Source organism: Aedes aegypti, chromosome 3 (genome assembly GCF_002204515.2).
Source record: "Aedes aegypti strain LVP_AGWG chromosome 3, AaegL5.0 Primary Assembly, whole genome shotgun sequence".
NCBI lineage: Eukaryota > Metazoa > Arthropoda > Insecta > Diptera > Culicidae > Aedes > Aedes aegypti.
The window spans coordinates 162,208,763-162,235,708 of record NC_035109.1 but is presented as its reverse complement, the minus strand read 5'-3'; the positions used below and the strand labels follow the sequence as shown (position 1 = coordinate 162,235,708).

Here is a 26,946-nt window from a genome sequence, read left to right as displayed (position 1 = left end):
GCAAGTGAAATAGCTTGAAACTGACGGAGATAAACTAGCAATAAGTCAACATTTTTGCAATTGTTGGCCTTGATGCCAAATAGCGCTCATGAAGTAATTCGCAAAGCAATTCCAGCGTCAGAATTTGGTTCATTCCAACAAATCTGAAGGCTATTCTACTGGTCTTCTAGACATAGAAAAAGCATTCGACAGTGTTTGGCATGAAGGTTTGATCGTAAATTAAAAAACTTTAATTTTCCAACACACATTGTTAGAATAATTCAAAGTTATCTGTCAAATCGTACACTTCAGGTTAATTATCAGAACTCCAGGTCTGAAAGACTTCCTGTAAGAACTGGTGTTCCTCAAGGCAGCATTTTGGGTCCAATATTATACAATATTTCTTCGACTTTCCGCCACAGTGTGACATGGCACGAGAAAGATGTTCCAACGCGACGTTGACTGGCTTATCCACCCGGCGAGGCTCGACCTGCATCATTAAGCGCCATTCTTAACGGTTGGTTTTGCAAAGAGGGCCAAATGGATAGCAATGTGCCGAGATTTGCGACTCGGCATCCAAGGCAAGCATAACTACACTTGCTGCTGTTGCTGCTTCCGTCAACGGAAAGCGTAGTGGGCTTGTTATAATGGTTGCATACTGTTAGGGGGCTGGAACATGTTTGCTCTCGTGTCTATGTAAACATATTCTGTGGAGTGTTTCCTTTCATGGATGATAAATATTCTTTCCCTACGAATTGCCCAGAGCTATGCACAAGTGTTTGAAATTTCTTTTGGTGCTAGTTTATTTTGAATACATATGTTTTTGGTTCTGTTGAATCTTCTGCAAGGATATGGAATTTGTGTCTATCGTATGAAACAAATTTCCGATTTTTGGAATCATGTTGAACATTGCAATACGACATTTTCAAACTTGCATGATATTTTTCGTACTGGACCGAAACCAAAATGTTCGATCATTTTTTCTTTAGAGTCCATCGTTTTTCTCTTCTTACTTATTCAGTTGTCTGTGAGATTTCAGTCAAGATGGAAGCAAATCAGGAAACTATTCACGAAAAGATTTAGTTTACCAACATGCAAAGTCCTGGATTGTCGCATCGTGCCTTGAAAAAATTGTACAAAATTATGTATATTTTAAAGGTTTCACGAAAGGTGCCAGGGACGGAATGCAGTGGGCAAAAATGTTGTTGTATTTGCTGTTGACCGTTTAAAACTGAAGAAGCTTTCGATATTTGATTGTATTGAGATAACTACATATGATTTATCAATGAATCTATAACCCATTGCCAAATGAGTAAGTCTACTGGCAGTGCCGTTCTAATAACGATAAAGAATACACCAATGCCAATGTTGTAGAAAACGACTTCAGAGGCAGCGTAAAGGAACAATGCGGGTGGATCTATTGATTTTCGATCACTCTCCGTATTTGTTAAAAGAATAAATTTCACACAAGTGAGACCACAATGAAACGTTGATTGTAACACAGTCTATTTTATCCTTGATCTTAAGCATAAAAGCATATAAGAATTTCATAAACAGCATATGACAACGACTTCCTTCACCAAAAATAATTGTTTCTTGATGGTTATAGTAGAGTAACTTCTTGACAGAGAGACTTCGATCTCATACATAATTTCGTGGATAAGAGAAATCATGAAGAAGCCAACTTCGACTTTCGTTAGTTTATGTTAGGCCCAGCAAACAACTCTACCGATAAAAAATAGTATCTGCTGTCACCGATTGTTCAGTGACAGCCGAAAGCTTCTGGAGTCAGCGCAATCCCGACAAATCGCAAACGATTGAGATAAACCGAAAACCAAAATACTCGCGGAGTGGAGTTAGAACCAATAACCAGTAAGCTCTCATCAGCACTCAATCACGAATGTCGCTCGAAGGAACGGAATCAGGAAGTAAATAATCATTCACTATTGCAATCGGAAGCCTTCGGCACATGAATAATTATTTTTTGTTATGTTGCCGTTTTAGCCTAACTTATCGTTCGGCAAAGTAGTAGAATGCGCATAGGGAATTGAAACACACAGCTTTCTTGGAGAAACGGCAACCCAGCTCTTGCTTACGTATGAAAGTGAATAAGGGAAAAACAATGATCGAATGAGTGTTTCCAATACTTGAGGTCAAGGATCTTTTAGGAAGAAAAAATCCCCCGGCATTAGCTCAGGTTGTCCGAACATCAGAGAAACACCAGGACACGTGTTATTCGACTACTCTTGATTCAGGGAAAACGGGTGGAGTCGATTTTTTCCTCCGATCGCACGCGTTCTGCTGGTGAGCTCATTTCATGCTTATAATAACACATTTTTATCGTTTTTTTTTCTAACGTTACGTTTATGCAATTTTCAAACAATCTATGGATGGTTCGTCACGTCTGGTGTCGGCATAAACCCTTATTCTTATGTTATAAAATATTATTATACATAGCATTTTTCATCTCGTCATTATCAAAAATCTCTTTTCAATAGTTTAGCTTTTGAATGGAGACTTATTTTCTTACCTATCTCTTTTCTCCACGAATCAATAATTCAAAACTAGTTTACATGGACTCCTCATACATGGATAGCATCACAGACCCAAGTTGACTCCCAGATCTTTTTCTTTCCTCACTAATAAACACCCTTCCCGTGGTGATTGTGAAGATGCAGAGGTTTTCTCGGTTTCCAGAAGCAAAAATACCTACAAGCTAACATTCCGTCCCTATCCCATTTGACCGTCAGAGCTTGGTCGGTGCCGTTATTGATCGATAATATGAAAAAAAAAAAAAAAAAGATAATATGAGGACTGCTAAAATATGCACTTTGGGAGTACGCGGAAAGCCCCATCCCTAATTCATTTGAATAGAAGTGAAATTCTTAACATTTCCGATCAATCACGGAGTAGCAACCATCGACATGTACATTCAGTCTATGCTATACTATGCTATGGTATTCTAGATTCAGGGAAATACGAAGCGAGAGGTTGTCAGGAATCGGACCCAGACAATGACATGTATAAAATGTACCATACGCAATCACGTGGAATGCGGTGAGCAAAAGCGCCACGTAGATAAGATCGTTGATACAGATTATAGTGTCCATTTCCCGGCCATTTTGCTCGTCCGGGATTCGGGACAAAAATTTAAGCTTATCCCGGGAAAACTAGTATTTTGGTTGAAATAAAAGTACAAATTCAACAATACAAAATGTTTCCAATGTAATAAAAAAAAGATAGTTACATATCAAGATAATATGTTATTATTACAAATCACATTTTATGTATGACTTTACTATTCTGATGAAGTAATTTAACAAAAAATCAAAACTGAGCTTGACTAATTACGGGTTAGCTAGGCATTTTTCAAATTCTCTCAAAAACTTATATATGGAAGTATGGTAAAACTTTTACTCATAATATTAAACCAATTTGCTTCGAACATTTCAAAAATCATCAACATTTTTAAAACTTTTGAACGAAGGGCCGATTACATATCATTAAAGGTATTGTAGAAGATCATGCAAAAAGTTATTTACTGAAAATTATTGACTGAAGTTTAGATGTACTTTCAAATTTGCTTCCTCAGCCTAGGCTTATGAAAATGTTGAAGAAAAAACATGGAAACTTTGAAACTAGACAAATAAAAATCTGTGTTTTTTTTTCTTGATAAATAGGTATTTCCATGAAAATAATTACTCCCTCATTCTCTTTTTCATGATGTTTTTCTATTTTATCAAATAAGGCTTGATAGTGAGGAAAAATGTAATTGTTTTCTATTGAAATTTAGTGGTTTTCATCAAATTCTACGTACATTTCGGGAATCCCGGGATGTCAGAACTAAAATCCCGGGAAACGCGAAATCCCGAAATTTGTCAAATCCCGGGATTTTTTGTCCCGGGATGTCCCGGGATGGACACTCTAATACAGATGATATGGCGTAAAGATCAGGGACAACCAAATCACGATCAGATAAGGTTAAATCTGTGGGAATTACTTAACCACGTAGACCCACCAGGTACATAGTAGCACTGACAAAATCACCGCCCAGACAACCAAAATGTACGTATAACGAAATCACCTGGAGGCTCTATATGTGCAAAATTTCACTTATAAGATGTTGCGAAACGGCCTTCTACGTACAAAAGTGGAGGCGATATGCGTGCATATATTATGTGATGAATAATAACATACAATGCGAGTGTATAAATATTCTACCGAACTAACCTGCAATATTATGCGACTTAACTTATGATAACAAATGATGATTTGACAGCTGCTACGGATTGATCCGATTTACTTTGTACGTGTGTACGGGACGAAGCAAAATGTACAAATGAACTCAGAAAAGAAGTGTTTTATGCGAGGAAACTCATTAATCTGACGTGTTTATCCACGGTGTTTAGCGAGTTTGATGTAATTAGTATGAATAAACGAGTTGTAACGTGAACTTTCATGCGATTTCTGGTTGTCTGGGCGGGTGAATTTCGGTACGCATAAATGGGAAATAACGCAAGACACAGCAAAGTGCGTTTGCTCGTTGCGGCGGTCGGTTTATTACAAACATAGAACAACAAACAACATACATACAGATCACAAGGTCGGTGCAGGACAATGATGATAAACACCGTATACATAAGCTAGACTGGTCAAATTTTCAAAACTCCTCCCCTTTGCAGTTCTTTGACTATTGTCTCTCTTCACCATGCCTTCTGCGATCTTCAAATCGAACAGCTCACCACCAAGTTCTGCTACAGCTTGCAGTTTTCTTACTAATATTTCATTGGTTTTACCATTCTCATCACTTCAGGAAGCCTTCTCCTACACCAGTGGATTTCAGCACCGAGCCATTCGGTCTCGTCGATCTTCGTTGTATCGCTGGTCATGTGTCTCGTACAGCCTTTGACCACAAACCAGTTGCTCCACTTTCCCTAACCGTCAACACCAAAAGAAATTCCGAGCAGGCTTGAGAACTGTGATCACAATTTGCCACAGTTCATCGATTCTGCCAGTCAATCAAAACACAAAGCAGAAGCAGCATCAATACCATCAGGTATTGCGCTGCCAACGGTTCACACACTGCTTGACTGTTTTTGTCTCTCCACTATGACCGTTTTCGGGCAGCCATCTCGAGGTGAATGATTGAAAAAAATGTAAAATAATTCAATCGCTAATATTTTGCTTGTGTTTTCAACTAATTGATATCTATTAGCGTTAACAGCAAGAGCACAATCATTCCGTTGCGATACATATAAACAAGTTCAATTTCATGCTGCCTTTATCGAGCAAAAATGCAAAACCCCGAAAACCGGAAAAATCGTGTCACCACTGGGCTCGAGTCATTTCGCATTCGGGTTTGAAAAAACGTTGCGAAGAAGAAGATTACAGTTTTGAAGAGCCGTGACATTTTTTTGTTTTGAACGGTCATGGTTTGCTTCGGATTTTGATGGTCGTGTAGAAAAATGTGAATGTCGAGGTGATAAATGTTTGCTACAGTACATTTCTCATCCCTGATTCCGAGATTTTTCTCCACAGCTTTCTTCACTTCCGACTCTTCTTCTTCATTTTCACGTATCAAACGTGGTGCTCCAAACTACCATACCACGAGATGCTGCAAAGTTGACACACCTTAGCCGTTGTCGTTCGATACGGCGTGCAAGCTGTTCCGCCCGATCACCGGTCTGTACATCTCCTGATGTCCTACCTGTGCTTTTTTTTACTTTATTTGTGTGAATTTTAACTGCGTTCATGTCGACAACAACGATTTTTGCGTCAGGCGGCGAACATCCGTCATATATCTGCTCCAGCTGCGCGTAAAACGTCTCCTTTTCGTCGCTGGGTCACTCTTCGTGTGGACAGTTGATGATGTTGTAGTTGAAGAAACGGCCATTTATCCTCATCTTGCACATCCTTGCGTTGATCGGCTGTCACCTTATGACGCGTTAGCGCATCTTTCTCAACACTATAAAGCCAGCTCCTAGCTCATTTGTGGTGCCACAACATTGGTAGAAGGTAGCCACTCGATGCTCGATTTTCCACACCTTCTGTCCAGTCCAACAAAGTCGTAGATGAATCTGTCGTATCCAGCGATTTCGTCGCGTGGGTCTTTTCCGATTGTTCCAGGTCGTTTTTTTCTCCTATGTTATTCGAAATAAGTTTTTTTACGGGTGGCTTATTGGACCTACGCCAACTCTCCTGTCTTGCCAGAGCGCCATCGTGCCAGCTCTGCGTAACGTCCCCCGAGTACGCAGATGGCTCTACCTCCTTAGATTTAGCTGTGCGCGATTCGGCATTACTTGCTCAGCCGCTGGATACCAGAACAGACGCTATTTGAACCGCACCATCTAGACAGACGCGCGAGACGTACCTCCTTAATCTAGCTGATGTCAGAAGGACAACAGTGCCATGGCTGCACTACCTGCTAAGTACGCAACCCTTAGTTGGTGGTCTCTGTCATCGTTTGACCCGTGTAAGCGTCAGGTCTGTCATCGTTTGACCCGTGGAACTTGTGAGGACCAGAGCTGTGTTGAACGCTCCCACCTAGTTACTTACTTACTTATTTGGCTTTACATCAATTATCTTGATAAAGCCTCGCCAATAATATTTCGCCAATTCACTCGGTTCATGGCCGCTTCTCTCCATCCTCGACTGTAACCCACGCTCTCCAGGTCCTGGTGCACATGGCCAATCCACCTAGCTCGCTGCGCCCCACGCCTTCTTTTTCCGACCGGATTCGTAGCGAACACCATTTTTACAGGGTTGTTGTCCGGCATTCTTGCAACATGCCCTGCCCAGCGTATCCTTCCAGCTTTAGCTACCTTCACGATACTGGGTTCGCCGTAGAGTTGAGCGAGCTCGTGGTTCATCCTTCGCCGCCACACGTCGTTCTCCTGCACGCCGCCGAAGATCGTCCTTAGCACTCGGCGTTCGAAAACCCCAAGAGCTTGCAAGTCCTCCTCGAGCATAGTCCACGCCTCATTCCCATAGAGGACTACTGGTCTTAGGAGCGTTTTGTACATTGTGCATTTGGTGCGGGGGTGAATCTTTCTTGACAGTTTCTTCTGCAGCCCATAGTAGGCACGACTTCCGCTGATGATGCGCCTTCTTAATTCCCGACTAACATTGTTGTCAGCCGTCAACAAGGATCCGAGGTAAACGAACTCGTCCACCACCTTGAAGGTATCCCCGTCTATCGTAACACTGCTTACTAGGCGGGCCCTATCGCGCTCAGTTCCGCCAACCAGCATGTATTTTGTTTTCGACGCATTCACCATTAGCCCGACTCTTGTTGCTTCGCGTTTCAGGCGGGTGAACAAATCTGCCACCGTTTCAAATTTTCTCCCAATAATATCCATGTCGTCTGCGAAGCAAACAAATTGTCCGGATCTCGTGAAAATCGTGCCTCGACTGTTAAGTGCGGCTCTCCGCATGACACCTTCAAGCGCAACAGGCACAAAAGTCCGTCGCCCTGTCGTAGTCCCCGCCGAGACTCGAACGAACTGGAGTGTTCGCCCGAGATCTTCACGCTGTTTTGCACACCGTCCATCGTTGCTCTGAGCTCCCACCTAGTTGTCGACCGTTAAAACAGAGTATTTCTACATAGATATACTGGTTCAATTCGCTCTTCGTCGTTTTTGAACGAGATACGTTCTTGTTGCCGATCTACCTATATGACAGACCAAGTGTCAAAATGCAATGAACAGATTTGGTTTTGCATTTTTAAAAGTCGATTCAAGAGTCCGATAGAAGTTTTTGGTATTTATACGGTCTCTGAATGGAGTATTCCCTAATCAGCTTGTTGAATACGTATATTTAGGCCGGCACTGTTGTTTGAACACTTATTTGAATATTACTGGTTTTCACAACCTCTATTTTTGAGGTATCGTAATTTCACTAATATCAGAATAGAAGGTGTGGATTCTTGAATGACTAACGATACTGATGTCAAAGGATTATAATAAGCTTATTGTCAAAATGTGAAACCAGTTTGACCATGCAAACATTAAATTATTGTTATTTTCCAATAAATTGTTCTGTTAGAGTGCACCAAATCGCTGAACGACAGTGATGAAAAATCAGAACATCAGAATTAAACAACAACAAAATGCTCGCGAGCATCAGAGTGCCTATTTACTCGGATCTGTCGTGCTCGCGAGTAAGCGAAGCTAAAGTTATTCGATAAGGGCCCATTCTTACTTGATACTTGATGGGCAACAATTCCTTGCTATTGCGTTGAATCTACGCCGAATGAAGAAGCCTTCTCCATTGGAACCGGTCCTGGGCCAATCGCTTACAGTCGCCCTGAACGTTATCGACCTTACATCCTCCTCAACTGCAAAAACCCATCTGCTGCGCGGCCTTCCACGGAGGCGACGGCCTCTCCCTGGTTCTCTGCAGAATATTTGTTTAGCTTGACGTTCCTCCGACATGCGAGCTACATGCCCAGCCCACCGCAGCCTGCCATGTTTTATATGCTTAACAATATCCATTTCATTATAGACCTGGTATAATTCGTGATTCATGCGACGCCACCAGATGCCATTGTCCAATTTACCGCCGAGTATTGTTCGCAGCACTTTACGTTCAAAGACCCCAAAAGCTCTCAGGTCGACCTCTTTCAACGTCCAAGATTCGTGGCCGTACCGTGGAGCTACAGGAAGAATTAAAGTCTTGTACAACGCGAGTTTGGTCTTCGTCTGTAAGCTGCGGGACTTTAGCTGGTTACGAAGTCCGTAAAAAGCCCGACTCGCAGCTGCAATACGTCTTTTAACCTCGCGGGTTCCAAGGTACACAAATTCTTCAACTACTTCAAAAATATTACCACCTTTCACCACCTCACTACCAACATCACCTATGGGCCCACGATGTCTACCAGCGACCATGTACTTTGTCTTCGTGGTATTGATAATGAGCCCAATTCGCGTTGTCTCCCTTTTAACAGGCACGTATGCCTCTTCCACGGCTCGGCGATCAATCCCGATTATGTCGATATCGTCCGCAAAACCAAGGAGCATATACGAACGTGTGATAATAGTGCCATTCCTATGCACGCAAGCTCTCCTTATTGCTCCTTCTAACGCTATGTTAAACAATAGGTTTGAAAGTGCATCGCCCTGCTTCAATCCGTCTAAGGTTACGAAGGATGTGGAAATCTCATCCGCAACACGTATACTTGATTTCGATCCTTCCAACGTTGCATGAATCAGTCTAATCAGCTTCGTCGGAAAGCCATGTTCCATTACTATTTCCCACAACTCGTTTCTTTAAACTGAATCGTACGCCGCCTTGAAATCAATGAACAGATGATGAGCCTGCAAGTTGTACTCCCGGAATTTATCGAGGATCTGTCGCAGGGTAACATTTGATCCGACGCCGATCGGCCCTCACGAAAACCAACTTGGTATTCGCCGACGAAGGGCTCTTCAAGCGGTCTCAATCTGTTGAACAGATTACGTGACATTATTTTGTACGCCGAATTGAGGAGTGTTTTTCCTCGGTAATTGGCGCACTCCAATCTATGCCTTTTTTTGAAGAGAGGGCAAATGAGGCCATCCATCCAGCTAGCAGGCAGTTCTTCTTCCTCCCATATCCTTAGTAGTATATGGTGAATTATTCTATGCAGCTGCTCACTACCGTGCTTGAGAAGTTCGGTCGGGAGTTCATCCTTCCCAGCAGCCTTGTTGTTCTTCAGCTCTTTAATCGCCTTCTTAACCTCATCTAGAGATGGAGGCTCCACAGCTTGTCCGTTGTTGTCGATGTTCATTCCGATGCTCTATCGTTCCCTGCATTCAGTAACGTTTCGAAGTGCTCTTTCCACCTGGCAGCCACCATCGTTTTATCTGTCAGCAAATTACCTTCACGGTCGTTGCACATGACGGGAGACGGCGCTGACTTTCTCCGCACGCCATTGACAGTTTCATAGAATCGTCGCATATCGTTCTGTTCCATACAGTTTTGCGCCTCGGCTATCTCGTTCTCATCAAACTATTTTTTCTTCCTGCGATGGATTCGCTTTTCGGCTGATCTTGCTTCCCTGTACCGCTCTCTGTTCAGCCTGGTACCAGACACTAACATCCGACGTCTGGCCATGTTCTTCTCATCCGTCACCCTCTGGCACTCCTCGTCGAACCATCTGCTTCTGGGGCGTCTTCGAGCAGTACCTATCACTTCTCGCGCTGTTTCACTCACCACTCCATGGATTGCATCCCATAGATTGTTGAGGTTTTCGCTCACATTGACCTTATCCGCTCGTCCAGCTTTTGGTGGTATTCAGCTGTAACACCGTCTGCTGAGAAGCGCTGGATATTGAATTGCATTGTTCGCTGTGGTCTTGAATTCGCTACAGTTGATATCCGCGCTCGAATTTTACTGACAACGAGGTAGTGATCCGAGTCAATGTTAGGACCCCTGAAACTCCTAACATCGATGACATCTGAGAAATGTCGGCCATCCACCAGAATATGGTCTATCTGGTTGCAAATATCACCATTTGAATGCCTCCAGGTGTGCTTCCGAATATCCTTGCGTGCAAAGTAGGTGCTGTAGATGGCCATCCCCCTGGCAGCAGCGAAAGTCACTAGTCGTAGGCCGTTGTCATTGGTAACGGAGTGAAGACTCTCCTTACCGATGATCGGACGGAAAAAGTCCTCTCTTCCGACCTGCGCGTTCGCATCTCCGATAACGATTTTCATGTCGTGTTTTGTGCACTCTCCATAGGCCTTATCAAGGCCTTCATAGACCGCGTCCTTCACGTCATCAGATTTGTCGTTCGTCGGTGCATAGATGTTGATCAGGCTGTAGTTGAAGAATTTGCCCCGTATCCTCAGTACACAGATTCGTTCGCTAATCGGTTTCCACTTCATAACGCGTTTCATCTGCTTCCCGATCACTATGAAACCGACTCCATGTTCTGCCTTATCGCCGCCGCTGTGGTAGATGTTATATTTGAACGTAGTGTTGGCGATGGGATCAACCGCCCGGAATTCACGTTCTCCAGATCTAGGCCACCGCACTTCTTGAATGGCGGCCACGCCCACTCCAACCTTCTGCAGTTCACGAGCCTAAAGGCTCGCTCGTCCGGGTTCATTTAACGTCCTGACATTCCAGGTACCAAGTTTTCATTCATAGTCCTCATTTCGTTGCCAGGTCGATTGTCGAAAATATCGTTCGTTATTTCTCCTTTCTCCATTTTTCGTGGTAGGTAAGAATTTCGATATGCTACCTTACCAGGGTCGCGATACCTACATCACGATGGTGGGGCTGCCACCTTAGGTGTAGCTAACGTGATACAGCATTTCATACTCAGCCGCTGGATGCCAGAACAGACGCTGTTTGAGCCGCACCTCCTTGGTGGACAGACGCTCGAGACGCACCTCCTCACTCTAGCTGATGTCAGAAGGACAACAGTGCCCAGGTTGCACTACCAGCTAAGCACGCAACCCTTAGCTGGCGGTCTTTGTCATCGTTTGACCCGTGGAAGCGTGAGGTAGGGACTTGCAAGGACCAGAGCTATGTTGGACGCTCCTTCCTGGTTGTCGACTCACCATTTTACAACCCGAAGGGCCCATTAACAAATTTCATAACGCTGAAGGGGGTGGGTGAGTGTCTTCGTGATGTTGCAGCTCATACAAAATTTGTAGAGTCTCCATACAAAATGCGTTACAAAGGGGTGGGTGGGTGTCAAAAAATGTCATTTTCGGCGTTATGAAATTTGTGAATATACCCTAACATAATCGCAGTTGTTGAAAGTCAATTGCGCTTTCGAGATAAAGCTATTTCCCTCCGAGATTTATGATTTTCAACGGATTTTGAAGACAAACTGGTAGATTTACTGTCGATTTGATGAACATATTATTGATTTATCTTCAAAACCTTAATAAATTACACCTTCTTCCGTTACTTGCGAGTAAAATGTTAGCGAACTTTTGACTATTTCTTTTGATATGTTCCCCCGAGCAGGCATATACGAACTCACTCACGCCAATCCAGTTGAAGAGTCTTTCATGTTTGTTTTTCGTTGGTTTACACTCGGATGGTGCTTTGTGATGAGAATATTTCCACCACTACTGAACGGTGTTCTTGAATTCGCTCAGAGTGGGCCAAGTGTACTGGATTATTAATGATCATCACTTCACATTATACTGTTCGAAAGTAACATGAAGATGTGTGTCACGAGTTGAAAAATTGCACGTTAAGCCCATTTTTTCTTAATATATGAAAAATGTCACTTCATCCACTTTGACTAAACGCCACCACACTGACCTTCTCATAGACCATTGCAAAATAATACCAGACTGGGATAGGATGATTACCAAAAGTGGACGAACTTATTTATGGATATTTTTGATCTTGTACTGTGTGTAGGAAAACTACAATAATTTTGCATTGAATTATTGGGAGGTGCGTTTTCTGTCGACATCAGCCAAATAAATAACGTATTTTTTGCTTAAAAATGTGTTAAAGATATGGTTTGTTCAAGGGAGAATGTTTTTCTGCAAGGAACACAAAACTGTAAAATTGTGCCGGTTTTTTACGTTTTCTTCTCGAACCTATAGAGAAATTTGACAAACTCATTTGTGACAGACACTTTTCCGTTTATCTTATGGATTAAAATCAAGCTACCTCCCACTTGCAGCTAGACTGTAGTCATCGAAACGGCAAACCCTAATCCAGTGACAGACACTTTGTCAAAGCTCTATAAAGCTATTGGCTTCTTCCGGAGGACATTTCTCAGCTTCAACCAGAGAGAGAGAGAGAGAGAGCTACCAGGTCGCCTGGGGAAGTGAAAATATGGATATTTTAATTTTTAATGTCGTAATGAATATAAATGTGCTCCTGAATCACAATATGGAAAGGAAGCATTTCGCGCCCAGGCAAACGCCGGACCTCGAAGCCTCAGTCTAGTGCTGCCAAGAACCGGTTCACTTTGTTCGGGGTAGAGGAAATCGCCTCAGTTTCACTCTTCTGCTGGTGAGGCGTGAGCATCGCTTCTATCTCTGTTAGTCAAGCTAAAGGACGACGCTAGTACCAAGGGGAAAGCTGCCGATGCTGAGATGGCAAAAGAGTGCCGGAGCATTCCACTGGGGGCAGTTGTAAAATAGAAGAGCATTTGAATATTGAATAAATATAAAATAAGCTTTTGCTGTCAGGTGGTAATTTAATCAGTGACTGTTTCGGGATGCTTCAACGGTTCGATGGCAGAATGTACCTTGTGTGATTGAATGTATGGGAAAATTGTAAATATGAAACTCTATTAGTCGATGCTTTTACTAGTCTGATATATAATAGGATCGGCATCGATTAATTAGTTAAGCTAAGAAAATGTGGGTCAAGATATTTCAATGCACTTTTACTTTTTTTTACCATTCCGGTTAAAGTGTAGTTACAAAAATTTCTAGAAATAAGTTGCCTTCATCATCAGCGATATTTTCATAACTCATTAGTGCTTTACCAGAAAGGAAGCTCCAAAATCATTTTCAAAATTTTATTTAGAATTCCCTGCAGATCTTTCTATCTGGTATTACAACAGCGGCTCCATATTGGTACAGCATACAACAGGGCAGGTCTTAAAATTTGTTTGAAGATCAAAAACTTGTTCTTGAGATAAAGTTCTGATTTTCTGTTAATTATTAGGTAAAAAGATTTTCCATATTTTTTACATTTGGCTTGAATGTCCACCTGACCAATGTAATGGAACCCTTCGTGACAACATGTCTACTTGAAGGCTCTTGGTTATGTGGGAATATCATAAGTTGAGTTTTGGAAGCATTAGGAGAAATCTTCCATTTCTGCAAGTATGAAAATAAAATATCCAAACTTTTTTGCAATCTACTAAGAATGACACGCAGGCTTTGTCCATCGGCGAAGCGGCCTGTGTCATCAGCAAACAAAAATGTTTGACATCCCTGAGATAGCTATAAAAAATGGTAAAATATTGTATAATATTGGTCCCAAAATGCTGCCTTGAGGAACACCAGCTCTTACAGATTTGGAATTCTTACTCTTTAAGACTGGAGAGAGCTCTAACGTATCAGTGGAAAACATGGTGCTGCTTTTTTAAGCAAGCTGGGTGCATAATTTTTTTTGAACAATAAACTAAAAATAATTGAAGTGGACGTTTTCCGAGCCTAATCATTTAAATTTTAAATTCACTCTCTCGCATAAAATGCGATAATTGTTAAGAAAACCACTCTATTACCGTGACCGGTACATTGAACCGTAAAAAAAGGATCAACAATCACGGCTCGGATCACTTTCAGGGTACGGAACGGAAAACCTCCCCGAGAAGACCGCCACCATCGGTGTCTAATTTGCTTCAGCTTTTCCCTTCACGCTTTCGTGCCTTCCGCCCGTGGATGCTGATTTTACACTCTTTTTTTTTCTTTCTCTTTGCGCTCTATTACGGTTTATCCTTTTGTTGAATCGGGGGCTCCGGAAAATTCCTCCAAATGGGTTCACAAATCAAGCAGAACAATTTGGAGCGCGCGGTTTCTGTGGTTGACGCCACGCGAGACACCCGTTTCTGCGATGATTCTGACCTGCGATAAGAATGATTTGTGGGGGTGGTATATAAGGGTGATGGAGGAACGGAGCGGGTCCATTTGAAATAAAAAGCGTCAGGTAAAAGAAACCTTTGCTTCATCAACGTCCGTCCCGTGCCACTATGGGACAGAAGGTGAAATTTCGCGACAAAAGTTCATATGATGATGTGCCTCCGTATTTCACGGCTAACGTTATTGTCAGCCATCAGCAGGGATCCAAGGTAGACGAACTCGCCGACCACCTCGATCGTATCCCCGTCTATCGTGACACTGCTACCTAGGCGAGCCCAGTTGCGCTCGGCCCCACCAGCTAGCATGTACTTTGTTTTAGTCGCATTCACCATCAGTCCATCTTTTGCTGCCTCAAGTTTCAGGTGGGTGTACAGGTCTGCAACCTTTTCATATGTTCGGCCGACAATGTCCATATCATCCGCGAAGCAAACAAATTAACTGGGTCTCGGAAAAATCGTACACCAGCTGTTAAGCGCGGCTCTCCGCATAACACCTTATTGCGGCGCTTATATTAAATCCACATCCAGCGGCGGCGGTAACGCACAGAAGATATGCGCGCAATTCAAACGCAACGTCAAAATTCAAGTAGACTTGGATTTTTTCACCCTTCAAGGACACTAATGTTTCAAATTTGCTAAATCTGAAACATTTGGTGATTTTCATCATCACTGCGACGGTATACCGACATTTTCAGATAATCGCACTACGTGGATTTATCTTGCAGAGCACAATATAGCGCAATATTGAACAACAGGCACTAGAATCCTTCAGCTTGTCGTAGTCCCCGTTGGATCCAAACGAATTGGAATGTTCGCCTGCAACCTTCACACAATTTTTAACTCCTAACATCGTTGCTCTTATCAGTCTCGAGAGCTTCCCGGAAAAGCTGTTCTCGTCCATGATTTTCCATAGCTCTACGCGGACGATACTATCGAATGCCGCTTTCAAATTGATGAAAAGGTGATGCGTTGGGACCTGGTATTTACGACAGTTTGGAGGGTTTGCCGTACAGCAAAGATCTGGTCCGTTGTCGATCGACCGTCAACGAAACCGGCTTGATAACTTCCCACGAACTCGTTCACTACCGGTTTCAGACGACGGAAGATGATCTGGGAGAGTACTTTGTAGGTCGCATTTAAAACGGTGATCGCTTGGAAGTTTTCGCAATCTAATTTGTCGCCCTTCTTGTAGATTGGGCATATTAGCCTTTCCTTCCTCTAATCTGGTAGCTGTTCTGTTTCCCAGATTGTGCCTATCAGCCGTTGCAGACAAATAACCAGTCTCTAAGGGCAATCTTTATGAGTTCAGCTCCGATACCATCCTTACCAGCAGCTTTATTGTTTTTGAGTTAGTGAATGGCATCCTTAACCTCCCTCAAAGTGGGGGCTGGTTGGTTTCCATCACCCACAGTACTGACAAAGGCATTTCCTCCGTTGCCCCGTCCTTCATTGCCTGTGCTATCGGCGCCATTCAAATGTTCGTCGAAGTGCTGCTTCGCGGCATGAAGCCGTTGCGGGATGTGTTGAGTTTCTGATAGAACCTACGTGTTTCTTGAGACTGGCACAGCTGTTCCATCTCCTCGCACTCCATCTCCTCTAGGCGGCGTTTTTACCCGAAAGAAGCGGGTCTGCTATTGCCGTTTCCGTCTATGATGTTCCACGTTCTGCCGGGTCTCTTGCTGCAGCAAGACTGCCCGCGCTGCATTCTTCTCTTCCAGAATCTGCCTACATTCATCGTCGAACCAATCGCTCCCTCGACTCCGTCCCACGTACCCGACTTTGATCTCAACTGCATTTTTGATGGCTGCTTTTACTGTTCTCCAGCAGTCCTCAAGAGGGGCTTCATCCAGCTCACCCTCCTTCCAGTAATGCAACGTCGAGGTGCTAAGCGTACGCAGTTGCGACATCCGGTTGCTTAAGCTGCTCTATGTCATACCGGGGCGGCCGTCGGTACCGTACGTTGTAAACAAAGGAGAGTTTTGGGCGCAGTTTAACCATCACCAGATAGTGGTCAGCGTCGATGATAGCACCACGTTAGGTCCTGACGTCGATAATGTCGGAGAAGTACCGTCCATCAATCAGAACCCGGTCGATTTGTGATTCTGTCTGCTGGGGTGAGGTCTATCGGTATGGAAAGCTGTGCTGCAAGTAGGTGCTACGAATGCCCATATTTAAGGAGGCGGCGAAATAAATTAGTCGTAAGCCGTGTTCGTTCGTCAGCCGGTGGGCGCTGAACTTTTCAACAGTCGGTCTGAATTCCTTTTCCTGGCCAAGCTGAGCGTTTTGATCCCCTATAGCTTGGGCAGCTGTCGTAATCGCGTTCGAGCTGCGCGACAAAACCGTCTTTATCATCATCAGTGCTTCCGGAGGAAGGGCTGTGCACGTTTATTATGCTGAACAAGAAGAAACGGCCTTTGAGCAATTTGCACATTCTCTCATTGGTCGGCCACCAACGGATCACGCGCCTCTGCATATCACCCATCACTAAAGATAGCTGTTCCCAGCTCGTGTGTGTTGCCGCTGCTCTGGTAGACACACTTCCTGCAACGCTACGATGCCAAATCCGCGGCCCTTCAGCACGTCGGCGAATATGCGTGTTTTCCCGATGAAGTTGAGAGATTTACAGTTCCACGCACTAAGCTTCCAATAGCTAGTCCATTTACGTCGCTGTGGTCTTCGCCGATTGTCCCGGTTCGTATTCTCTCGTTACTTATTCGTTGCATGACTTTTCACGGCTAGCTTGCAGGTCCTGACATCAACCCCCTAGATTTCCACAGGACCATTCCCCCTAAATTTTAGGTGGAGCATGGTACACAGTTTAGCCTAGAGTCCTTCTCTGGCACTCGGAGGATAATCTGCCGCCCCTGACATGAGGAACATACGCTGTTGTGAGTCGCTTTTAACGTGGAGTAGACGCTCCAGGTTTGCAGGCAAACCGACCCTTCCCTGTCAGCATGCGACCAAAGTTCCCACCGGGGTTGGTTACCAAATCTTCCCTGAGGATGCTCGTACCCCGGTCAGTACTGCGAGGAGGTAGGAATAGGAGTTGCTGGGCAGGAGGCTAAGGTCCGTACAGAGGGGTCTATTTTGTTCCTTTAGTTACGCGAGGTACCAATGATACGCCATGCCCAACTATGTTTTTCGTAATAACCGTCAAGAACAAACATGGTGTTTACAGTTGTAAAAGGTATAAAATAGAAACTAGAAGCTAAAAGATAAAAGCTAGAAGCTAGGAGCCAGAAGTTAGAAGCTAGAAGCTAGAAGCTAGAAGGTAGAAGCTAGAAACTAGAAGCTAGAAGCTAGAAGTTAGAAGCTAGAAGCTTAAAACTAGAAGCTTAAAGCTAGAAACTAGAAGATAGAAGCTAGAAGGTAGAAGCTAGAAGCTAGATGGTGAATACTAGAAGCTAGAAAGTAGAAGCTAGGAGCTAGATGCTTGAAAGTAGAAGCTAGAAGCTAGAAGCTAGTAGCTAGAAGCTAGAAGGTAGAAGCTAGAAGCTTGAAGCTTGAAACTAGAAGCTAGAAGGTATAAGCTAGAAGCTAGAAGGTAGAAGCTAGAAACTAGAAGCTAGAAGCTAGAAGCTATAACTTCTAGCTTATACTTTAAGCTTAAAGCTAGTAGCTAGAAGCTAGAAGGTAAAAGCTAGAAGCTTAAAGCTAGAAACTAGAAGCTAGAAGCTAGAAGGAAGAAGCTAAAAGCTAGATGGTAAAAGTTAGAAGGTAGAGGCTAGAAGCTAGAAGGTAGAAGCTAGGAGCTATAAGCTTGAAAGTACAAGCTAGGAGCTAGAAAGTAGAAGCTAGAAGCCTGACGCTACAAGGTAGAAGGAAGCTAGAAGCTTGAAGCTTGAAACTAGAAGCTAGAAAATAGAAGTTTGAAGCTAGAAGGTAGAAGCTAGAAGCTAGATGGTAGAAGCTATAAGCTAGAAAGTAGAGGCTAGAAGTTAGAAGGTAGAAGCTCGGAGCTAGAAGGTAAAAGCTAGAAGCTAGAAGCTTGAAGCTAGAAGCTAGAAGCTAAAAGATATATATTTTTTTAAACATTTTCAAAGAAAATGTGTTAATTTTTATATATTGGAGCATGAATGTAGCGATGAAAAACAGTGTTGGTCCGAAAGTCCATATGGGATAGTTATGATTCTATGGGCTTGTTTCCGACCAAATAATGATTCTATGATTATCCATGATTCCATGGCTTCTACAAAGGTTATCTACAGAAAAATAAAAAAATGCACAATCTTATTTTCTTCTGAAATGCGAAATATCGTTGAACTTTTTTTTTTTCATTATCACGCCAACTCGACACGCGATTGGCAGCACCCCTTCAGAATTCAATGAAACTTTCTGGATATCAAAAGTATGAGAAACTACTTATATACTATACTACTATATACTATACTTTGCATATTTTGTTTTTTTTTTTTTCAAAATCTGGATGACTAACATTTGGAAAAGGTCAAAGTTTTTTACTTGTTTTGTATAAACCCGTATAACTCAGAAACGGTAAGACCTACAAAAAAGTGTTGTATGGAAGACTGCCGTTGAATTTCCTGAAGTTTTAGAAAAAAAATATTGAAAAAATTAAAAACATCGTCTACACTGAAAAAAAAAATGATTCAAGACTTTAAACCAAAAAGTTTCGTAATTAAATTTACTAAAAGTCGTCCATACATTGCAAATTAGGTATATATTAAGGGAAAAAAGATTTTCTTTTATCGATTTTTTTAAGTCCAAAAACATTTTTTTAATTAACTCATTACGCGTGGTAAAGATGGACAAATTATGGGTGAAATTATGAAAAAAATCCACGTGCTCGGCTGGGATTTGAACTCAGGACTCTAGTATGCTAGACGAGCACTTTACCAACTAAGCCACCGAGCCACTTGGTGACCCAATAACTGAGTTGGTTACAAGTTTAGAATTCAAATCCCTACAGACCACGCGGACCCCTTTTTTTTAATTCTGAACTAAGCCGTGTTTGATCGATTTTATAATTTTGAATCATTGTTTTTTTCAGTGCAGAAAACGTTTTTTTTTTCAATGTTTTTATCTAAAACTTTAGGAGATTTCATGACAGTCTCCCATACAACACTTTTGTGTAGGTCTTACCGTTTTCGAGTTATACGGGTCAATAAAAAAAGTAAAAAAAAACTTTGACCCTTTCCAAATGGTAGTCTAGATCGATTTTGAAAAAAAAAGTATGTGAAGTATCTATGTTTCACATAGTCTTCACACCCAGAAAGTTTCATTGAATTCTGAAGGGGTGCTGCCTATCGCGTGTCGAGTTGGCGTGAAATCCGTCAAAATAATCCAAACAATTATGTGATTCTGATCATACTTTTAATGCATTTTAATTTTTTTCTGAGAAACTTTAAAACATTTCTTCAAAATGTATGCAAGCTCTTCGAAAATCGACTTTCCAATTCATGCATATTTATCACTCCAAAGACTCCTTTTTTTTTGAGTTGATCTTTTTTTTATAATAAAAGTGCATGGATTTTTTTTTCGCGAAATTTTGATTTCTGGCCCATAGTGAAAAACGATGATGACGACGACCGCATCGGAAAATGTAAAAATGCTGACACCTGAACCAAGGACTGTGGTTTTTCCCTCCACGTCAAAATTTTACGCTATTGCAATTTTCCGGTAAGTGGAGTGGATCACGATTGCTTCTGATGTCAGGACAGCTCAATTTTTTTGACGAACGGGTTTGGCGTTGGAAATCGTAAGATGCTCTTATACATTTCGTGGTGTCAATTACCGTTGCCATTGGCTCGAAAGGAGGCATTGAAATTTAGGGTACAATTTAGCGAATGTAGGGGCCCAGATAGCCGTAGCGGTAAACGCGCAGCTATTCAGCATGACCATGCTGAGGGTCGTGGGTTCGAATCCCGCTGGTCGAGGATCTTTTCGTAAAGGAAACTATCTCGATTCCCAGGGCATAGAGTATCTTCGTACCTGCCACACGATATACACATGCAAAAATGGTCAATCGGCAAAGAAAGCTCTCAGTTAATAACTGTGGAAGTGCTCATAAGAACACTAATCTGAGAAGCAGGCTTTGTCCCGGTTGGGACGTTACGCCAGAAAGAAGAAGAAGAAGGTGCCAAACGCCAATGGACAAGCTGTAATGAATTGTAGTGTAGGGTAGTATATGGTTTTGTTCAATTTTTCGAAGACCATGTCGTTGAGATTAAAAAAAATGGACGCAGTGATCTCACACCCGACAGAAGGAGAAGAGGAGAGAATGTCGTTGAGATGGATTTTAAATAGGCTATCTCAGGATTCATTTTCAAGACAACCTTCAACATATGCTTTCAGCTACCAGTACAATGATGTCTCCAATTGCATTGGCAGTGATAATTATGCAAACTAGGTATACATTCCAGCAAACACATAATCAAATTTGCCGGGTAAACATGAGTGCTATCAACAAACAATAAAACCCGTCTCATTTATAAGATGCATAGTTCCATTAATCATAGTTTATCCATTCCATCTACTCCGGCAAATTAACGCTCGATTTTCCACCACAGCCACTACCGCATCGCACTGCCGTTTCCTCATTAAGACTGGTGTGTTATGGTAATAGTTATAATTTAATTTTCTATTAATTATTTAACCTTCAGCAGATGTGTACGCACTATCAAGTGTCTACGTTTCCCGATATATAGATATCTGCATATTCCAACCCACACCTCCACATTCCAGTCAACGTGCGTCCTAGTTTCGATCCAGTACAAATTAGCTCGAAACTTCCGATCCCTGGCGTGTTCTGAGGGGCGACAGAGCATCGATGCGAGGATAGTTAATAATTAGGGATATGTGATATGCATTTTTGCATGTCGGTGCGAAACGAAACGATGTACGGAATTTCTAACACTGAAAGTAATGAAACGAAATATGGCACGGATTTTTTTCTGTCCATAAACTATGTGGGTTTTAAAAGCATTAAAGCAAGGAATCTCGTCAAAAATGGTATTATTTTTGTGGACCATTAGTGTGAAAAAGGAATGAAAAGTCTACGATGTCCAACATTTATTCCATTAGTTTCACTAAACGAAATCCAAGCAAAATTTGCCTCCATAGATTTTGTAGTATTCCTTTTCGGTAGCATTTTACGGAGCCATCCGAAATATCGCATACCCTCAGTGATTGAGTGCTAGACTTGGAGTAGCTACATGATGCGTGCCCCGAACGGCGAGTTTCGAACGCAGTGGAGCGAACCATGGGACTCATTCACACGTTAGCGACGCGAGGAGTGTCAATTGCTTGCCGCTACCACCACTGGGCTAGTAAATGAATTACTTATTAAAAGGCGACCCCGGCGAATAGGTCCGGTAGCTACCAGCACCTGCTCCAACCAATCAATAGATGAACAGATACGAACGGTTCGTAGACCCGGCTGCTACCATGTGGTGAGTTTATCGAATGGATCGAAATATGATGAGTTGGTAAAATTTAGTTTTTGGAAGCAGCGGCAGTGCGCAATTGAAGTCAGGGCTGGTTCTACCAGAGGTAATAACTGCTTATAATTGTTTTGGGTTCAACTCTTTTTGAACATGTTTTCTTTAAATATCATACAAGGTTTTTACGTACACCAATGAATCAAAACTTGAGTTTCGTATCTTCTAATTAGGAATATACTATTCTTAGAAGCTTCAATCGTTTCAGAGCCGGCCCTTTTGTATATTTGATGTCAGTTCACCCAAATGATATATTGCTTCAAAATATATATGAGTAATTGCAGCCACACACGCGTGAAAAATTTTGGGATCATTTATTAAAATAAATAATTGACACAGTAGCGCAACCAAAATTTGATTCTAAGAAGGGAGAGGGCGGTTAACAAACTTGCAAAAAATGAGTTTTCGAAAACTATTATTGTGTGAGGGGGGCACATGACGGGGTTTGTGGTCTAATGGCTACTGCTTCTGCTTCATAAGCAGAAGGTCATGGATTCCATCCCAAGCCCATCCCTTTCCTCATACCTTATAGTTGTATCATTCACGTGCTTCACTCTTAATGCTAACCACAAAAGCAAACCTCTATGTCCTGCCTACCCGAGGAGGAAAGAATAACTCGACAATAACTTATGCATACCATATTTTGGTATCATACCACAATTAGGTATTGTTCGGTTATTAATACCTTATTTTAGTATTATAATGGTATTTGAAAAAAGGTTAAAAATACTTCATTTTGGTATTCGTTAGCTATTGAGGACTGCTGGAGGTATTGAACAATTATTGAAAAATTTCACTTTTATATGAAAATCCATCAAGTATTATTTAGGTATTACAATACCTCATCTAATTATCAGCTTGGTATTTGTAGAACATGCAGAAGGTATTATTTGAGGTATTTTACCTCTTATGCAGGGCTCATTCATACCTCATTCAGGTTGTAAGTATTGGGTATGAAATACCTCAATTTGGTATTCAGTAGTTATTTTCTTCTGCTCGGGTAGGGAAGGCAATCGTCAGATTCGTCACCGTGCGGTGACGAAATAAAAAAAAGACATCGTCATCCAGTATAATAACTCAGGCAGGTCGTCGTCGCGTCATCGACGAAATAATGCACAACTAACTTCAGTCCAAAATCGTCAACAAGCAAATTTTTCTTCATTCCGCTTGCTACCCTTAAGGCCCAAACGCAATGATAGCGGAACGGCAACGGAATGCGGAACCGGTTCACCAGCATGAATCACAACATCTCTACTGAGCTGACAACGAATGAAATTGGATCAACACTGAGTCGACAAGCTGATTTATAGTTCATGCTGGCGGTTCGCCAGGGTGAACAATAGCATACTAGTCGACTCAGACTTTGTTCACTTTCGTTCGTTGACAGCTCAGTCAGGATGGTGTGATTCATGCTGGCAAAACGGTTCCGCTTTCCGTTGCCGTTCCGCTATCACTGCGTTTGGGCCTTTATTCACAAGAAGAAGGTGTTTAGGGTAGGTGTACCAATTATGGATGCAACATGCCAACAGGATGGATAAAAATCAAGTTTTAACCACTGTTCTAAAACGTACGCATGACTTGTTGGTGTTAATTACGAGTTTGAAGTCTTGCGAAACAGTTGAACTAAACAGTTTTAGTACTAGATTGACTTTAAGCTTCTAAAAATTTGTTTTAAAAAGCGTTGTTTTTGTATCAATTATAGCAATAGCGTTCCTAGCATTCGACATAAAAGTGTACCAATTATGGACTATAGAATTTTGCACAAAATGAACTCAAACGCTATCCAGAGCGAATGATGATGCAACGCTAATATGTAATGAAGTGATTGGTCATAAATTTTCCCAAACAAATTGTTTTAAATAGATGTTAAATCAATTTATTGCAATGGGTTCATGGGAGCAAATTAATTTTCGAAAAGGAGTCGAAATGTAGTGAAAATGCATATTATGATACAAAACAGCATTAATGAACTCACATTACCTTTCCAGTGCATTATTTTTACGAAAAAAGAGGGAAAATTCAGAAATCAAAGTCGCTAAAACCCTCAACCATGAAATTAGTATCTTCCGCTTGCGAACGTTTTCGTACGTGTGATTGAAAAATCTTAGTAATTGAGAACAAATCTATAATAGCTCTGTTGGTGAGCGTGGGAGTTAACGATTAAAATGTCGTTTGTTCGATTCCAGACGTGTTTTGTTTTGGCTTTATTTTTTCAAAAAATGCTCTTAATTTGTCGACGATACGATTCATATTTTTAGTCGACTCAGTGCTCCCGAACAAAGATTCACCCGTAACGGAAGAATCGTACTTGTTCGTCATGACGCCGAGCCTATGCGATCAGATCTCTGCGGCAAATCGTCATCCGACGCTGGTTGAGTGACGATGACGATGCTTCTTTTAGTTTCATCGTCGGCTTTTTCCATTTGACGGAAACGAATGTCTACCCTGGCATGCCTTTCCCCCAATCCATACACTCCCGCATGAACTGGCGTAGATGCAGTCGGACTCGACTGTCATCAGTGGACTAGTATAAGTGCAACATCATTTCCTCCCCCTTCCTCTCATTGGTTTTCTGATGTGGCAGGCCTATAAATAGAAGATCACCAGCACTTATACACTGAGGGTGTCTGTTAGTCCCAAGCAGTCATCTGGTTGGTTCCTTGTGTAAGTGCAGCTGATCTGGCGATACTGGAGTTGCATCCACGGGCGGCCAATCAAGCTCAAGCTTTTATTGAATATGAAATAAGGCAAATAATAATAATTTTATTAGAAAGTATTGAGTATCGGGAGATACAGATATGTAACCTAACTTTAAGTGTGATTATTGTAACATTAAGCTAAATTATTATGAAGCTAGCCAGAAGGTGTATCAGAAATGCTTTATAAGTTCCCTCTACAACCATTCAAAGAAATCCACTGGAAATTCCAAAATTTCACTCACTTTATTAATGAAGAATCTAAAGAAAATCTTTGAAAATTTATACATATTTGTAATTGTCAATATTTTTGCCATTTGAAAAGCAGGTCAGCCTCACTCCTTCCACATATCAGAACTCCATTTCCGTCGATAATTCCCCTAATCGCACCAAATACTAGGCCGCTTCTGTGCGCGCTTATTTTATTCGAGATGGCCATATGTTTGAAACGTTTCATCTTTTCTCAGGCATTCACACTTTGTAACCTAATTTCTTCAGATTTGCAGCAGCTCGTTTGAACAAACCACAAACTTTCACACAAGGACACCAAAAAGTACATAATTCAAAAAGATTTCAATCACATGTTTTGTGTCGCCTTTCGCTTCACTGTTCTTGTTATTGCATGAAACGAATGACCGATCGTTTAGCAGCATCACCATTACAAATACAAGAACAGTCTAAACTACTTTTTCTTTCAATAAGATCACTAAATCATGTTGATTGAGGATGTTTTAGCTGTTTGACTGTTGTATGAGTTGTATGAGTATATTGATTACGATTGACCTGTTGGCGCTGTTGTTGATGAAATTGAATTTGAACATACTCCAATCAATAACGAAGAGACTGCAACAAATCGGAAGTCTTTCAGTGTAGAAGCAAAAGAGTTATACCTTGGAAAACCATAATTCGATTTTCCTACTTGGGTGGAACGGTGGTTGGCGTAGAGATGATCCAACATTCTATACCAGAAGTGTTCATGCTGGAGTACACTGCATTACACATAATTATTTAAATCAAGTATATTGGCTATATTAAATAGTTAAAATGTTCCTTACGAGATCCCGGTAATTTTGTTCAAGGTATATTAGTTTTCTTAGTATTTCCTGGAGATTCCTTACGGGATGAATTTTAGAAAATAAATGAGTGTAATGCTACTGTAAATATTAATTTTCTTTAAAGTCCGTGAAGACTTGGGTGGTCAGTGTGGGTGGGTTTTTCTCAAAAATAAAAAAAAAACGAACAAAACAATAAAATGCAAATCATACAGATATTTATTTTAAATTTAATTCACAAAAAATAGACAAAATTATGATTCACATGTCCTAAGATTGTTCTTTGGGTAGTTGTTCCACCTGGGTTTATGACTTTGAAATCGTTAAAAGTCTAATAGCGTTATACAAATCAATAAATCACTTTCTTACCCTTCAATATTTTTGACTTGTTCAAGAGTGTGTAGCATGAAAATAATTTTTTTGCATCAACCTGGTACTAGAATCAAAAAGTCTCAAGAGAATATTCATCGAAATTCATTGATCTATGCGCAAATAAAATAAGTCCTGAAACTCATAAATACATTTTCAGATATTCAAAGAGAAATTTGTAAATACCTTCTGTCAGATTATATTTTAAAATTGTATTGATTTTTTTTTTGCAAGATGATAATTAAACTATTCTTAGAAGTTGTTTCATTGAATAAATTGTTTGGATTTCTAGGATAAAATTGTATTTGTAATTCACTAAATCTTTCCTAGAAATTTCATCTGAATGATTTCCATACAATTTGTTAAACCTTTTTGACAAATAGAGTCCCAAAACAAATAACATCACTTCACTCCAAATATTTTGCCATTGACTTCCCCAATATGTAGGTAGGTGATTTGCTTTCATTCAAAAGCTACGGCAGAAATTCTTCCAAGATTCAGAGTACAAACATCTTAAGTAATGTAAATGTTAAAGAAATTTTGCAATTCCACCTGTAATTAGAAAAAAATGCGAAATGCATCAATTTCGTCAATATTTTTTCCAAGATGTATCTTCTATACTGCATTTGAAATATATCTACAAATTTAAAAGATTATTCCAATAGAAGTCCACTAACTATTGCTCAAGAAATCAAACCAATATTTGTCTAAGAATATTCATAAGAATTTTTAATTGAAAATTATATTGATGTTGCCCAGATAGTTCTGTGAAAAAAATTTTCAAGTTTTTTTTCTGAAAATAACTTTACGTATTTGGACCCATCAAAAAGTTCAAAATA

General features: G+C 41.2%; 1 protein-coding gene across 5 annotated transcripts in view; it reads left to right on the top strand.

Annotated features, from left to right (window-relative positions):
• The window catches only part of LOC110679566 (protein couch potato), a 592,279-nt gene that overhangs the window by 369,848 nt on the left and 195,485 nt on the right, over positions 1-26,946 (top strand). The gene's annotated exons all lie outside the window — the stretch shown is intronic.